At 37.1% G+C, this 16,420-nt stretch overlaps 1 protein-coding gene across 6 annotated transcripts in view; it reads right to left on the reverse strand.

Annotated features, from left to right (window-relative positions):
* Nucleotides 1-16,420, reverse strand: part of DMD (dystrophin) — a 2,144,556-nt gene that overhangs the window by 360,806 nt on the left and 1,767,330 nt on the right. The window lies entirely within an intron of this gene.

Below are 16,420 nucleotides of genomic sequence, written 5' to 3' on the forward strand. Positions count from 1 at the left end.
GGGATTAAAAGAAAAGCAAAATGCAGTTTCAGCCTCCAAGACGTTTCTTAACCAAAAGAAGGGTGAAAACATACTAGAAACAATGAAAACAATACAATTCTATATAATCAAGTGGGTTAAGAGATATCATGTGACTCTAGGATAAATGAACAGATACACTGAAACCATGGAAGATAGTTACAGACGCAGGTTCTGCAATCTCAAAAGAGATGATTTTAATGAAACTATTAAGTATCGCATAAATGCTAAAAGATCCATGTAAAAACAATAGTAATAATAATTGCCCTGATCTAGGGCTTAATTATTCATATCATTAAAAATTTCTATCCTACTTTTCATAATGTTGCCTACTGAGTTTAAACACTGTTCTGTTACTGGGAGACTAACTTGCAGTATCACCTTAAAACATAGGAGTGCTCCAGGAGTGTATGGTATGACACATTAATAAATACAACTATAATGGTGTTCACCATTCAAAGGAATCCTGACTCTGATACTTTGCACAATGATCCATTTTCCAGAGTTATTTACAATTCATAGAGTAAAGCAAGGTGATTAAGCCAAAATAACAAAATTCTGTAAGTGGAATATTAGGATTCAGCCTGTGGATAGGAATGTAATTTCCATATAGTGCGATATTGTTGCATCCTCGAAATCATACAGAGTCAGTGGGTTATTTATTCTGCTTACATGTAAGGCTGATTCGCCCTGCCCTGTTTCATTTGTAATCTCTTTCTGTATGTATGTGTTTGCATGTGTGTGTGTACATGCATGTATATGTGTGTATACACTTCTTGTACTCCTGTATTTTTGTCAGACATCTAATTTTTCTAACTTTAAGGAAATTATTTTCTGCGGAAAGTTTCATTTGTGCCATATTTTTAGTCACTTATGATGGAGCATGATAATGGGAGAAAAAAGAATGTATACATGTATGTGTAACTGGGTCACCATGCTGTACAGTAGAAAAAAAATTGTATTGGGGAAATAAAAATAAAAAAGAAAATTAAAAAAGAAAATTATTGTCTTGCTAAGTCTCTCCATCTGGACTTGAAAAGAGGAAGCTGATCCCAATGTTAGTAATTATAAAAATAATAATAGCTCCCTTTATTGAACTATTATGTGTCAGTAGTTATATCAGAGACAAGAAATCCAAACTTGAATGCAAAACAGCCCTTCCTAGGTAGGAACTCATGGTATAGAGTGGAAGAGTTGAATACATAAATAACTTCAACACAATGTGGAAAGAACTATAGGTGGGCACAATATGGGAAAGGAAATTGGGAAAGACTTCCTGGAGAAGATAGTATTCACAAAGAATTCTAAAGATGAAAAGGAGTTAGCTAGGGAAGAGCAGGTCAGAAGAAGAAGAAAGAAGATGCAAATGCAGGTGCGAAGACATAAGTGGCGTATTTAGTTTTCTCAAGTAGGCTAATGTTTCTAGAAGATAAAGTACAAATGGAAGACATGTCCAGAGATGAAGCAGGGCACAGTTATTATCTCAAACTACTTTGGACCTTTAAGTCAGGATTTGAAGCTCAATCTATGACCACATATGCCCTGCTAAGAAGTCTAGGTGTTGTCTTGCAGGTAATCAGGAGCCTTTGAAAGGATTTAAGCAGAGGACTGGTATGGGTGTTCATGTGTTTTTCAAATAGTTTTCTCTGACATTAGTACAGAACATGTATTTGAGAAGGACAGTAATGGAATCAGAGAAGACAGTTAGGAGGCAATTCCAAGAATTTAGTGAAAGATAAGGAGGATCTGATCCAGGGCAATGGCATCATGGTATTAGGAAAAAAAAAGAGGAATTCCTTGGTGGTGCATTGGGTTAAGGATCTTGTGTTGTCACTGCTGTAGCTCAGATTTGATCCCTGGCCCAGGAGCTTCCACATGCCATGGGCATAGCCAAAAAAAAAAAGAAAAACAGAAAGAAAAAGGAAAAAAAAAGGGAATTCTCTTGTGGCTCAGTAGGTTAAAGATCCAGTGTTATCACTACAACAGCTTGGTTGCTGCTGTGCCATGAGTTTGATCCCTGACCTAGGAACTTCCATGTGCTGCAGCCATGGACAAAAGAAAAGAGACAGAGAAAGAGTAGGTAAATGTTTATAGAGCAGAGATATAAGATTCTGGTGACTGAAGAGATGCTGGAGAAGAGAAAGGAAGGAACAAGGATGACTCCTAGTATCTAGGCTGTGTAGAGAAGTGAATGTAGGATGCAGTTAAACTAAATGTGAGGAGATAACCTCTCCTGGATTCCTCAATACACCTATAAAAAGTTCTAGCCTCCTGAACACCTTCCCATACCATGGGACTCAGATATGCAGTCATTTGTTTAGTTAATTTCTCTAATCCAAAGGGCCAAATGGTTATAGCCCAGAGTAGTTTCCCAGTTTATGTCTCTAAGCTGTCACAACGACAGAAGTGCCTATCTCTGCAAGGTATTTATATTTCAGAAATTTAAAGCCCAGACCTTGGAGACATTTCTAGGCTGTAAAACCTGAGACTCACAGGGCTAGCTGGCTCCTAGAGAAGTTGGAGTGAGGACTCAGATCCGTTAAATTTTCCAGGATATCCTTCCAGAGGGAGAAGAGGACAATGGCCCCCTTCTTTATAAGCAGAGAAAAGTCATTTTTTCCTGGTCTCTTGCCTATGGAGTACCCAGCCACTCATGTAGAAAGAGTTTTCGTCAGCTCTCACCATGTCTCCCTAGGGGTGAGGCTTGAATAAAGGGAGGAAGGTAATGATGATATTTACTGTAAAGTAATTAAAAGAAATTTGTCTCAGATCCAGAACACATCATGCATACGTTCAGGATAAAATTAATCAAGATGAATATAAAAACCCCAGCACTAGTATGGGGGGGGGATCTGTGTGGGGAACAGAGTAAGGGGATGTGATACACTCAGACAGAGAGGTAACATTCATTCCAGGAAGTATGGAAAGAAGTAAGTTTCAGGTCCAAGGTATAGAGGGAGGAAATGAAATTAGGAGTCATTCTCTCACTGAGCTAATATCCACTGAGTGCTTACAATTAGGCATATAGGAAGGGATTAAAATTACATAAATAGATAACATTGCTCAGTGGAATGAGGTGAAAAGAAAGTTCTAGAGAACATACATAAAAATTTAATGAGACATATGAGGTGGATCATATGAACAGCCAAAAAAGATTCGATAGGTGTAAAGTTTAGGGGAAATGAATAGTCTAAAACCAATGAAGGGAGAGTAAGAGTTTGAGAGTAATAAAGTGACCAAGAGTGGCTAATCATGACACAGAGAAGCAAAGCAAGATCAGTGCCGCAAAGTGTTCATCAGACTCGGTAAGAACAATTTCAGTGGAGGGCCAAAGCCTTGGAAATAGGTTTAGTTGAGGAGTAAGTTAGAGAAGAAGGAGTGGGCATTTCAAATGACAACTATTTGTGCAGTATCTTGTTTTCTGAGAGGGAAAAGAGGAAGACAGGTTAGAGAAGATCACAAGGTAAAGAGAGAAAGATATGTTCTTTTTAGGATAAGAATGGTTTGAACGCAGGTTAAAAGATGGATAACCAACCATCCTGGTTTGCCAGGCATTAAGGACATGGAACTTACAATGCTGAAACCAGGACAGCATTAGGGGATCTTAAAGGTCCCCTAAAACCGAAGAAGTCCACGACACTGTATGATGGTGCAATTCTATTGTTAAAAGTGAGCAGCAAATAATTCAAGGCCAAGGACCACTCATCCATTGTGAGAGACCTCTTGTTTGCCCCTTGAGTTGTTGCCAAGGGCTTAGATCCACCACAGCTGCACAGTTCATTTCTTAAATATGAGTCACTGAGGATTAAAACTAGTCTAAAGAAAAGACAAAGGAAGTTCTGTCATTACAAAGACATAAGCACTATTATTTTCACTTTGTTGCCAGAAATTAAGAGAAGAAAGTAGATGGAAGAGAGGGTTAAATGACAGTCTCTTCAGAATTTAGTAAGACTTAAACACAAACAAAAATGGTAAAAACATCAGAGAAAAGGGAGAGAAAATATAAATACAAATGTCATGTTAAACATGGTTATATGAAAAGTCCTCTTCCATTTATTCATGTAACGAATTTTGAGCACCTACTATGTACCAGAAACTGTTCTAAGCAATGGGCATCATTGATCCTTGAAATACAAAGTTTAAAAGAGATAGGGTCATGGAATAAAAATAACAACAACAATGATAACAAGAACAACAAAAACCCTACAAAGATGTTGCATTAAAATAATGAAAAATAGATTTTTCAATATCTGGGATCAACTTACCATGTTATAATAGGTCACTGAATATGCACAGTTATATGTATGAAATTAACAAGGACCTACTGTATAGCACAGGAAAATCTACTCAATACTCTATAATAACCTATATGGGAAAAAAGAATGGATATATATAATTGATTAACTTTGCTGTACACCTGAAACTAACACAGCATTGTAAGCCAAATATATTCCAATAAAATTTAAAAAATAAATACATAAATAAAAGTAAGGAAAATGGAGCCATTTTTAAATGACAGGAACATTCAATGCCAAGAGCCTTAGATCTTTGATAATAAGTGCCTTATTTCTCAAAGAAAGTCTGTTGAGTTTTTTTTTTTTTTTTGGTCTTTTTAGGGCCATACCTGCAATATATGGAGGCTCCCAGGCTAGGGGTCTAATTGGAGCTGTTGCTGCTGGCCTACGCCACAGCCATAGCAATTCCAGATCCCAGCAATGTCTGTGACCTATACCACAGCTCATGGCAACGCCAGATCCTTAACCCACTGAGCGAGGCCAGGGACTGAACCTGAAACCTCATGGTTCCTAGTCGGATTTGTTTCTGCTGCACCATGACAGGAACTCCAAGAAAGTCTATTTGAACGACATTGGGGAAAATACTTGCTCATACACAACACTGATTTTGTCTCACAGATGATAGTTAATATTTTAAATCTGGTAAGTTGGTTCATTCATGTGCTAATGTGAAAAAGCTATCAGATATAAAATCCTTCTCCATGTACATAAAGAATGCATCTTTGCACTATTTAGGTGTCAATATTCAAATGTTAAGGTATTTACTTCCTGAATCTTTTGAACAGATAAAATTATTTTCTTTAAAAACTCTCCTTTTCCTCCTACCTTCTCCTTTCCCTTTATAAGATAGCCAAGCCTGAGGATCTGAAACAGTGATGTAGAAGAACCAGAAACAACTACTAAAGACTTAGATCACCTCCATGAAAATGAAATAATATTCTGTCTCATAAATGAGAAAAAATTAGGCACACTAAACTCACATTTCCTTCAACTCCTTAAGGTGCACAAAATAAACACATGGATCATGCACTACAAAATTACACTTAGCAGTAAATCCCAAGGAAAATCCATTTTATTGTAAAGGTTAAATTATCTGATGGATAGTATTTGTATATCACAAATACTAACTGGTTGAGTTGACTGCTTGTTGATTAATTCATTCACTCACAAATATTTGTTCTGAGTCTATTATGTATAAGGTAGGGTGGATGTAGGGACCTAATCTTTGTTCTTAAGGAGTTAATAGCTTGGTTGAGTAGGTATGTTTGTATAAAAGCATGCTTTCCTACAATTAATGTTTTACCTATGCAAAGTGAAGTATGGATAAGTCAGGATTTACCTAAGGCAATCAGTTCATTAGTCACTTAGAATCCAAATCCTGAAAATTTTAAGCCAGACTAAAAGTGAGTAATAACAAAGATAAATAAATAAATAAATAAATAAAAGTTTCCTGAATTACCAAAATGTAGAAGACATATAAATGGAAAATCCTAATGACCATTAAGAAAACCAGAAACTTAAAAAACCATAAAGTAATAGAGGAGAACCAAGTCACTGATGATTCATTCTAATCCAGGCTGAAAATGAATAATACCAAAAAATAAAAATAGAAGAATCAAGTCATTTATTATTCATTTTTTCTCCCTGCCTGTCCTACTGCCTGTGAGGAAAGAATTAGGGTGAATATTACCACAAATGCCTAATAATACATAAATAGAAGTAGCTTAGAACCATGTATAGAGGGGATAAAGGATGAGATACTGATTTACTTGATGTACCTCACAGAATAGAGGACCAGGAAGAGAATTTTGGGCACAGGTACAGATATCACAGAGAGAAAAGCTAAGTTGCTTTCACCTAGAGACAATGCTCTTGCTATGAAGGACGTTAAATAAAAGCCCTTGGATTTCAAAACATGAATCTCGTTCAACCACGCACAGTGTACAGTTTCCCCAGAGCTGAATTTTATCTATATTCTCTAGAAGTGGTAAGTCTGTATTTGCATTTTTCGGACTGAAATCTGAAGGAACGATTACTCATCATTTCCACATCTGCTAGCAGAACTTGACAGAACCATCCTGAGAGGCAGACTGAAATGGTAAGAAGAACACTTTCCTGAGTGGCAGGACACTTAAAGTTCAAGTCTGGGTTGGGCCAAAATTTGGTTGCATGATCTAAAATCTACTAAAATCTCCCTGAGCCTTCCAATCCTCATTTGTAAAATGTAGAGGTTTGCTAAGTACCTTATCTAAGTTCTGACATCCAGTTTTAATATTACATAATCCATGTGTTTAAATCATTAATTGGCTAAAGGACTGTCCCCCAGTGGCAGTTTGAGATAGTCTCTCCTATGCATCATTACTAACACTAAAAATTATAGCCATAGGAAGTACATACTAGATACTCAATAAAGACTCTTGAATAAATAACAGGACACACTGGTAGAAAACCAGAGTATGTTATATGGAAGCCAGTTCGATTTAGATGCAGATGATGCTTGAGGGAGAAAGTCTGGTCTCATGAATTATTAGAGGAAAAAAATTAATGTGGTCATTTGGGGGAAAAGTGAGAGATCTTTCTCTTGGCCTATTCTTTTGTTCCAGCTCTAAAGCTGAGAGTATTCTTCAAATTACTGAGTGGATTTTTCTCAAGATGAGGCACTATTACCCTGTCTCTTAACCCTAGTGATTTTTTTCTCCAGAGGAGATGTTCTTCACATCTACACATTCAGAGGTTCCATTATTTGAACTGCTGGTTGTGGCTTTACTCTAGACTGTAGCACTAGCTATGAGATGGGAGAAGAGACAGAAGCTAAAATTTGAAGTGATTTAATGATGCCATTCCTTCAACAAAGGGTTACTGAGTGGGCATAGGACAAAGATATTAATACAGTCATACCCACAAATTGATTAGCATTTAAGTTTTTTCATCCTATATAATTATTCTAGTTTCCATATTATTTCTACCTTATCTGTGTGTCTCTTCTATTGCTTTTACTTCTGATAAGAAAGTTGTTGAATACATTCTGTAACCACAATGACCTTCCTCATTTTAAGAGCCACCAACATAATAATTGAGTCTCAGGCACATCAGAAATATTTTAATTGCTAAATGCCAATTTAGGGACAATCGATGCACAATTAATTTGAAACCAAGATCATGGAAAAGGGCAAGATCCAGAAATGTGGTTAACTGGAGTAGCAGAAATTTTGCCTCTAAGAATCTAAGGCAAATTCATAGGGATTTATGAAAAAAGAAATTTGCTGGAAGTGGCAACATAAGAGAAAAACCAGAAAGACAAAGGATTCACTTAGTATTCATTTGAGATAGTTGGTATTAGAGAAATTATGAAAATGGGACACATGGGCTATAAAGAAAAGGTCATAACCATTTTGTTTTCTTACTTTGTTAAGAACACTTAAGATCTACCCTCTTAACAAAGTTTTAAGTGCATGATATGGTAGTGTTAACTCTAGGCAGATCTCTCAAAGTTACTCATTTTGTATAACTGAAAATTTAGACCTGTTGAACAAGTTCACAGTGCCCCCTCTTCCCAGGCCCTTGCAACCACCTCTCTCCTCTCTCCTTCTATGAGCTTGACTACATAATAATCTTTAAACAAGATGAAAAAGTCCCATCTTTTACTCCACTTCTGAGGAAAAGTAAAGATAGTATGAGATATATCTAGTCATTGTTCCAGATAGTCAACAACATGAACAACAATATGAATTTATAAGTGAGATTAAATAAATGTGAAGCAAATTTGAAAAGTAAATGGACTAATTTCAAGCATGAAATTTTTAAAAAAATACCCAATTTTACTCAATGAAAAAACATTTTTGAGCATCTAAGGGGAAAAATGTGTTTAACACACCCCTTGTTGAGGTTTATCATGGGGAAGGAAGTCTTTTAAACAAAAAGTTGTGTTCTCTGAAATCAAGGGCATAGGCTAGCACAGAGTCCAGTCTGCTTGCAGATCTACGATACTATGGAGGAATAGTTTAATGCTCACGCAGCATCTTGCACAGCTGTTTGATGCTCTATCCTGGGGTTGAGATGCTTCCAAGAACCACTGGGGAAGTCGCTTCCTACAGACAATCATGTTGTTAAATTCTGAGCTGACCTTGAACAATCAGTGGTGAAAATTCAATCTGCTCCTATGGTCATTTCGAGAATTAGGTCTTAGGCTGTTGAGCCTAAACCTTAAATTTTAGAGAAGCTTTCTGAAGCAATAGTGCAGATGAATGGATCATTAGGAAACCCTGTGAAAAATTAATTTATATCCATTATCAAGAGGCTCAGCTAAAATTTGAGATTGTCAACTGTAAGTGGTGAATAATTTCTGAATCATACCATTTGTTTCTGTCTATTAACATAATCCAGAAATGGAACTCTTGTTTCGCTTCACAGATACACCCTCATCCATGATCATTTTGAAGTCTTTCCCATTTCCATAAACGGCATCATCATTTTCCAGTTTGTTCAAACCACAGATTTCAGAGTCATCCGGGACTCTGCTTTTTTTCACATTCCCCATCCCATCTATCTTAAGATCTATCAGCTCTACCTTCAAAATATATCTTGGGTCATGTAATTTTTCATCATATCTATCATTTCCACTCCAGTCCAAGTTGTCATTATCTCCTTCCTAAATGACTTCATCACCCTTTCTCCCTTCTTTCAGTTTTGCTCCTCCCAACAGCATTTCTTCATATAGTAGCCAGAGTCCATTTCTGTTTTTTTTTTTAAGGGCTGCACCCACCAACCTGCACCACAGCCACAGCAATAAGGGATACAAGTTTTGTCTGTGACCTACATCACAGCTCAAGGCAATGCCAGATCCCCAACCCATTGACTGAGGCTAGGGATTGAACCTGCATCCTCATGAATACTAGTTGGGTTCGTTAACTGCTGAGCCACAAGGAGAACTGTCAGAGTCCATTTCTGAACACATATATCAGATCATATCATCCCTGCTTGTGGTCATCTAGTGGTGTCTCAATACACACAAAATAAAAGCTACCTCCTAACTATGGCAGAAAGACCATTTTTTTATCTAGCCTTTGCCTCCCTCTACAACCTACTACTGGCCCATCTTGCTATTCTTTGAACACCCCAAACCTGTTCTTATATCTCAGCCTTTGCATTTGTTGCTCCTTCTGCCTAGAATGCATTTCACTCAAGGTCTGTATTTGGTTCACTCACTCATATAACCCTTTGCTCAAATATAATCTCTGTAGGTAGGCCACTATCTCTTAGTCTTTCTCTATTCTTATTTTGTTAATTTTCTCTTAATAGAACTGACATGGCATGATTTTATATATTAATTTATTGGCTTACTCTGTGTTTCCCTCCCTAAAATTTGAAGTTGTGTGGGAAGAGAGTCTTGTTTTGTTCACTACTGTGCCCTTAGCCCCTGGCATAGAGTAGGCACTCAGTGAATAATTACTGAAAGAATCAATAAATTCTATGAGTCTGAGTTATGGTACAGTTTTTCTTAAATTTTTTTTTGAGGAATATAAGAATCCAGAAAAAGACCAGGGGTTCATTTGTAATTAAATGAAGGTGTGTAGAAGGGCTTTGTAAAGGCAAAGTACTATACAAATATTGTTTTATGAATATATGTCATGATATCAAAATATTCTGACACGGTTAGAAAGAGGATTGTGATAGAGAAGTCTACCATATTTTATCTTATTATAGCCATTAAACAAAAGTAGCAAATCCTAGATGACTCTGTTCTCAAGTTTTGATGATGTAGCTAGTTTTCAGAAGACTTCTGCAAATGGCTAGAAATGTAGTTCTAAAAATAATTTAAAATATTTTCTATTCAGCATTCCTAAATATGACTGCATAAAATACCAAACTTATATGAAAGTCACTTACTCCATTAGTGATAAAGAATAGATTAAAAAGATGATGATTTCCTTCAACAGAGTCAAGCATACATCTTAGAGTAGACATAACTAACAGTAAACTTTGCAGGGGAAAGTTTTTTTGCAAATTGTTTAGAAACTCCAAGAGGGCAGGTCATTGGATGATGGAATCAATCTCTCTATCACAACTTTTTTGTGTTGCTGTTTTTCAGAGGTGTTGGTGAACAATGCATTTATTTGGTAGCACAGAGCTGACTTGAATCTTAACTTTCAGGAATGGCACCTAAAGACATACTCTACTTCTGTGGAAAGAAAACACAGGGAACTCATCAAGCTAACACACATACTGAAATGTACCCAAAGGAAGCAGGCCAGCATTGATAACAGAATTAGCTTAAATAAATGTATAATCTACAATGTGATTTCAGGATAATTTTATTGAATTTCTGAACCTCTCCCTCATTTTGCGGTGACTCCTGAGGAAATCGAACCTGCATAATATATGACCTGACAAATGAACAAGTAAACTACTTTATTCACGCCTTTTCATTTGTCAACAGCATCCACACAATAATGGCTTTCTGTCCACTGTTTTAATAATGTACGTATTGATTACTTCCATCTAAATCTTAACCAGAAAAATCTCACAAAGCTTTGACGGTGTCCTTAATGGTCTCTAGGGAAAGAATTACAGAGATTTTTAAAGTGAAAGATGAAAATAGAATGACAAAAATTTCATTAGTAAAAATGCAAACAAAAAGTCCTTATCTACAGTGTTCTTATAATCAAGACCATATCTCCATTTAAATTTCAGGGTCAGATGAAGAGAATTAAATAAGCTCATGGTTTATTGCAGTTCTCCTTAGAAATTCCCCACTATGATTTGCTCCTTTAAAACTCTCTTAGGTTAATCACAGAAGTAGACAAGTAATAAATATCACTTTAGTGACTGCTCAAGTAAAACAAAGGAAGTCAGTTTTAAATATATATCTGGACCAGAATAATACACACTAATTGAAAACGAGTCAGTCTAGTGAGGCAAGTAATGAGGAACCATAAAATCCAGGATAATGTATTCAAAAGATATAAAAATTGGTCAGTTTATATTTGCTAAGGCACATTTGAGCTTTAATTATTTATAACACTTCACTGCATATGGAGCATTATTTTATTAATTAGTCTTCAGAGCCACTCCAGTTGCAGTTGTTACGCTGCCCAGCTGGTTTGGGGAACATAGATCTACTCCCATGGGTGTATAAATCTGCTTTGGGGAGTAAGACTGCAGTCCCCAATGACCAGTGCGGACTGTCTTGGAATTTTACCTACAGGAAAGCCATATATCCTTCCATCAATGCAACTGAGATTGACTATATATTTTTGCTTTAAGTAAAGAGTACAAGACATATGATGTTTTGCCACAAAACTTTATCATTAATCTGTAATGATATAAAAAGATAATATAAACGACCTGTTTTGTAAGCATTCTAATTTACAGAAAAAGATGAAAAAAAATTACTGCTTCCAATTTGATATTTTAATGAGATTTGCATTTCCATAAAAAGCAACAAAACAAGGCATTAATCATTTACAAACAGTAAGCAAGTGATTTTAAAAAAGATGATAAACCAAATACATGGGGAGCAAATTTACAATAAGAAGTGACCCACCTTGATATCAAATGTTTTATATAAACAGTATTTGGAGCAAGAATCCAATAAAGAGCAAAATAGTTTATAATCCTGGAAAGATGGCAAAGGAAAACAGAAGTCTACAAATAAGAGATCTGTTAAAGAGATCTTGACAGAGTTTTGTAATGACTCTGTTTCCTTTACTTCTTCCTAAGTGGATTCAGAAGATCTGTTAGAGAGACCTAGTTTCAAGGATTTTCCTTTGCTTTTTTTGTCCACAGGCAATGAGACTAACTAGACAGCAATTCCACAACTATAAAAGGGCTACAGCATAAATGTGACAAAACAGAGTAAACAGGGTGCTAAATTGTTCTCTCATCAACACTTAGGAGTGATGATGTTCTTTGAGGGAGGAGAGTGTTTTGTGACAGAATATGCAAATCAAACCCACTGTGGGGGATGGGATTAATATGGCAGAATAGAAGAACTGGAGCTCAACTTCTCTCCTAAAAACAACAAAATTTACAACTAAAGACTGAGCATTCTTCACCCAAATGGATCAGAAACTTTCTAAAAGATGTCCTACTCCAGAAGACAAAGAGGAGGCCACATTAAGAGGTAGGAGGGGCGATTTCACGATATAAACAACCCCATATCTCCCAAGTGGGAAGCCCCAGAGACAGAAAAGTAACTGTTTCACAGAGACTCACCTACAGGAGTGAGAGTTCTGAGCCCCACATCGAATCCCCAAGTGTGGGGATCTGGCACTGGGAGAAAGAGCCCCTGGAGCATCTGGCATTGAAGGCCAGTGGGGCTTGTGTGCACAAGCTCCACGGGACTGGGGGAAATGGAGACCCCATTCTTAAAAGGTGCACAAGGACTTTCACATACACTGGGTCCCAGGGCAAAGCAAAGTTTCCATAGGAATCTGGGTCAAACCTGACTGCAGTTCTTGGAGGACATCCTGGGAAAATAGGGGTGAATGTGGCTTGTTGTGAGGGAAAGACATTGGAAGCAAGGCTATTGGGAATATTCAGCAGTGTGCCTTTCTCTGGAGGTGGCCATTTTGGGAAAATCTGGCCCCACCCATCAGCACTGAGAAGCCCCAGGGCAAACAACAATCCAGGTGGGATCACAGCCCCACCCCTCAGTAAACAGGCTGCCTAAAGACCCTTCAGGCACAGCCTCCTCAAATCTCATCCAGAAACAAAGCCTCGCCCACCAGAGGGATAGGAATTAGCTCCACCTGCCAGTGGGAAGGCATCAGTCCCTCCCATTGGGAAGCCTAGAGCAAGCCCCCATACCAACTTCAGCCACAAGGGGGGCAGACACCAGAATTAATAGAGGCTACAACCCTATTATCTGTAAAAAGGTCACCACACCAAAAGCCTATAAAAATGAAAAGACAGAGAACTGTAACTCAGATGAGGGAGAAAGAAAGAAAAAACCCCAGAAAATCAGCTAAGGGATCAGGATATTCTCAGCCTCCAGGAAAAATACTTTAGAATGTTGATGCTGAAGATGATACAAGACCTTGGAAAGAAACTGGAGGCAAAGATGGATAACTTACAGGAAACACTGAGCAAAGAGATACAAAATATAAAACTTAAACAAGGAGAGATGCAAAACACAATAAATGAATAAAAAATTCAGTAGAAGCAGCTAACAGCAGAATACAGGAGGCAGAAGAACAAATAAGCGAGGTGGAGGACAGACTAGTGGAAATCATGGATACAGAACAGAAAAGAGAAAAAAGATTGAAAACAAATGAAGAGAGTCTCAGAGAACTCTGGACAATGTTAAACCACTGCATCAACATCCATATTAGAGGAGAAGAGAGAGAGAAGGGGACAGAAAAAATATTCCAAGAGATAGTAGCCGAAAACTTCCCTAACATGGGAAAGGAACCACTCACTCAAATCCAGGAAGACAACGAGTACCATATAAAATAATCCCAAGGAGGAATACCCCAAGACACATATTAATCCAACTGACCAAAATTAAAGACAAAGAGAAAATCTTGAAAGCAGCTAGGGAAAAGAAACAAGTAACATATAAGGGAACCCCAATAAGGTTATTGGCAGATTTGTCAGAAGAAACTCCGCAGGCTGGAAGGGAATGGCATGACATACTTAACGTGATGAAAGGAGAAAAACTCCGACCAGGATTACTTTACCCAGCAAGGCTCTCATTCAGATGTGAAGGAGAAATCAAAAGCTTCACAGACAAACAAAAGTTAAGAGAATTCAGTAACACTAAACCAGCTTTCCAACAAATGCTAAAGGAACTTCTCTAGGCAGAAAAGTAAAGGCTGCACAAGAAACAAATATACCACAAATGACAAGGCTCACCAAAAAGGTATATATACAATAAAGAAACGAAATCCTCCATGCAAAATTATGCCACCAAAATCAGAAATCATGAGAAGAGGTGGGTACAAGTGCAGGACAGTGGAGATGCACTTGCAATTAAGAGACCAACAACTTAATACAATCTCATATATATATAGTCTCTTACATCAAAATTTCAGAATAACTGCAAACCAAAAATATACAATTGATACACAAACAAATAAGAAAAATCAGCTCAAATACAACACTAAAGATAGTCATCAAACCAGAAGAGGAGAGAACAAGAGAAGGGAAGAAAAAAGAGCAACAAAAACAAATCCAAAGCAATTAATAATATGGCAATAAGAACATACATATTGATAATTACCTTAAATGTTAATGGAATAAATGCACCAACCAAAAGATATAGAGACTGGCTGAATGGATCCAAAAATAAGACCCATATATGTGCTGTCTTCAAGAGACCCACTTCACTTCCAGGGACACATACAAATTGAAAGTGAGAGGATTGAAGAAAATATTCCATGCAAATGGGAATCAAAAGAAAGCTGGAGTAGCAATACTCATATCAGACAAAATAGACTTTAAAATGAAGAATATTTTAAGGGACAAGGAAGGTCAATACATAATGATCAAAGGATCAATACAAGAAGAAGATATAACAATGTTAAAGAACTACACACCCAACACAGGTTCATCACAATATATAAGGCAGCTGCTAACATCCTTAAAAGGAGAAATCAACAATAACACAATCATAGTGAGGGACTTTAACACCCCACTTACAGCAATGGACAGATCATACAGACAGAAAATCAACAAGGAAACACAGGCCCTGAATGGAGCATTAGATCAGGTGGACTTAATAGGAATTTATATGACATTCCATCTAAAAGCAGCGGAATACATATTCTTCTTAAGTGCACATGGAACATCCTCTAAGATTGATCACATCCTGGGCTACAAATCCAACCTCAGAAACTTTAAGAAAATTGAAATCATATCAATCATCTTTTCCAACCACAATGCTATATGACTAGAGATCAACAACAAGAAAAAAAATGGCAAAAGACACAAACACATGTCCTGTGGTTGGCCTTTGGCTATGCTGTTGCCCAACTCTCCCTGCCCGGGGAATGAGCCCTGGCCTGAGTTCCCCTTGGTAGGTGGGCTCCGGCATAGGGTCCTGCGCTTGCTGAGGAAGGGAATTATCACAGCCCCTCCAGTCTGAGGGTACTGGCCCAGCTGCGGGGGAATTCTTTGCCCTGATCCCTTACCCACACCCAGGGAAATAGCTCTCAATTATTTATTTTTAATTTTTGTTTGAAATAGAGTCCTTAGCAAAACAAACAAACAAACAAAAAAAACAAAAAAAAAAACAACAAAAAAAACCCACACAAACACATGGAGACTAAACAACATGCCACTAAACAACCAAGGGATCACTGAAGAAATCAAAGAGGAAGTTTAAAAATACCTAGAAGCAAACAACAACAAAGATACGACACTCCAAAATCTATGGGATGCAGCAAAATCCATTCTAAGAGGAAAGTTTATAGCAATACAAGCCCACCTCAGAAAACAAGAAAAAGCTCAAATAAACAAGTTAACTTGACATCTAAAGCAGCTCGAGAGAGAAGAACAGACAAGACCTAAAGGTAGTAGAAGGAAAGAAATCATAAAGATCAGAGCGGAAATCAATGAAATAGAAACAAAGAAAACCATAGAAAAGATCAATGAAACAAAAAGCTGGTTCTTTGAAAAGATCAACAAAATTGATAAACCCCTAGCCAGATATATCAAGCAAAAAAGAGGGAGGACTCAAATCTATAAAATTACAAATGAAAAAGGAAAAGTAACAACGGACATCACAGAAATACAAAGGATCATAAGAGACTACTATATGCAGCTATACGTCAATACAACAGAAAACCCAGAACAATCTTCCAAGACCAAACCAAGATAAAAGAGAAAAGATGAACGGACTAATCACAACAACTGAAATTGAAACTGTGATTAAAAAACTTCCAACAAACAAAGTCCAGGACTGGATGGCTTCACAGGCAAATTCTATCAAACATTCAGAGAAGAGCTAACACATATCCTTCTGAAACTCTTTCAAAACATTGCAGAGGAAGAGACACTCCCAAACTCATGCTATGAGGCCAACACCCTGATACCAAAACCAGACAAAGATACCACACAAAAAGAAAACTACAGGCCAATTTCACTGATGAACATCGATGCCAAAA

This window comes from Phacochoerus africanus, chromosome X, assembly GCF_016906955.1.
Source record: "Phacochoerus africanus isolate WHEZ1 chromosome X, ROS_Pafr_v1, whole genome shotgun sequence".
Classification (NCBI taxonomy): Eukaryota; Metazoa; Chordata; class Mammalia; order Artiodactyla; family Suidae; genus Phacochoerus; species Phacochoerus africanus.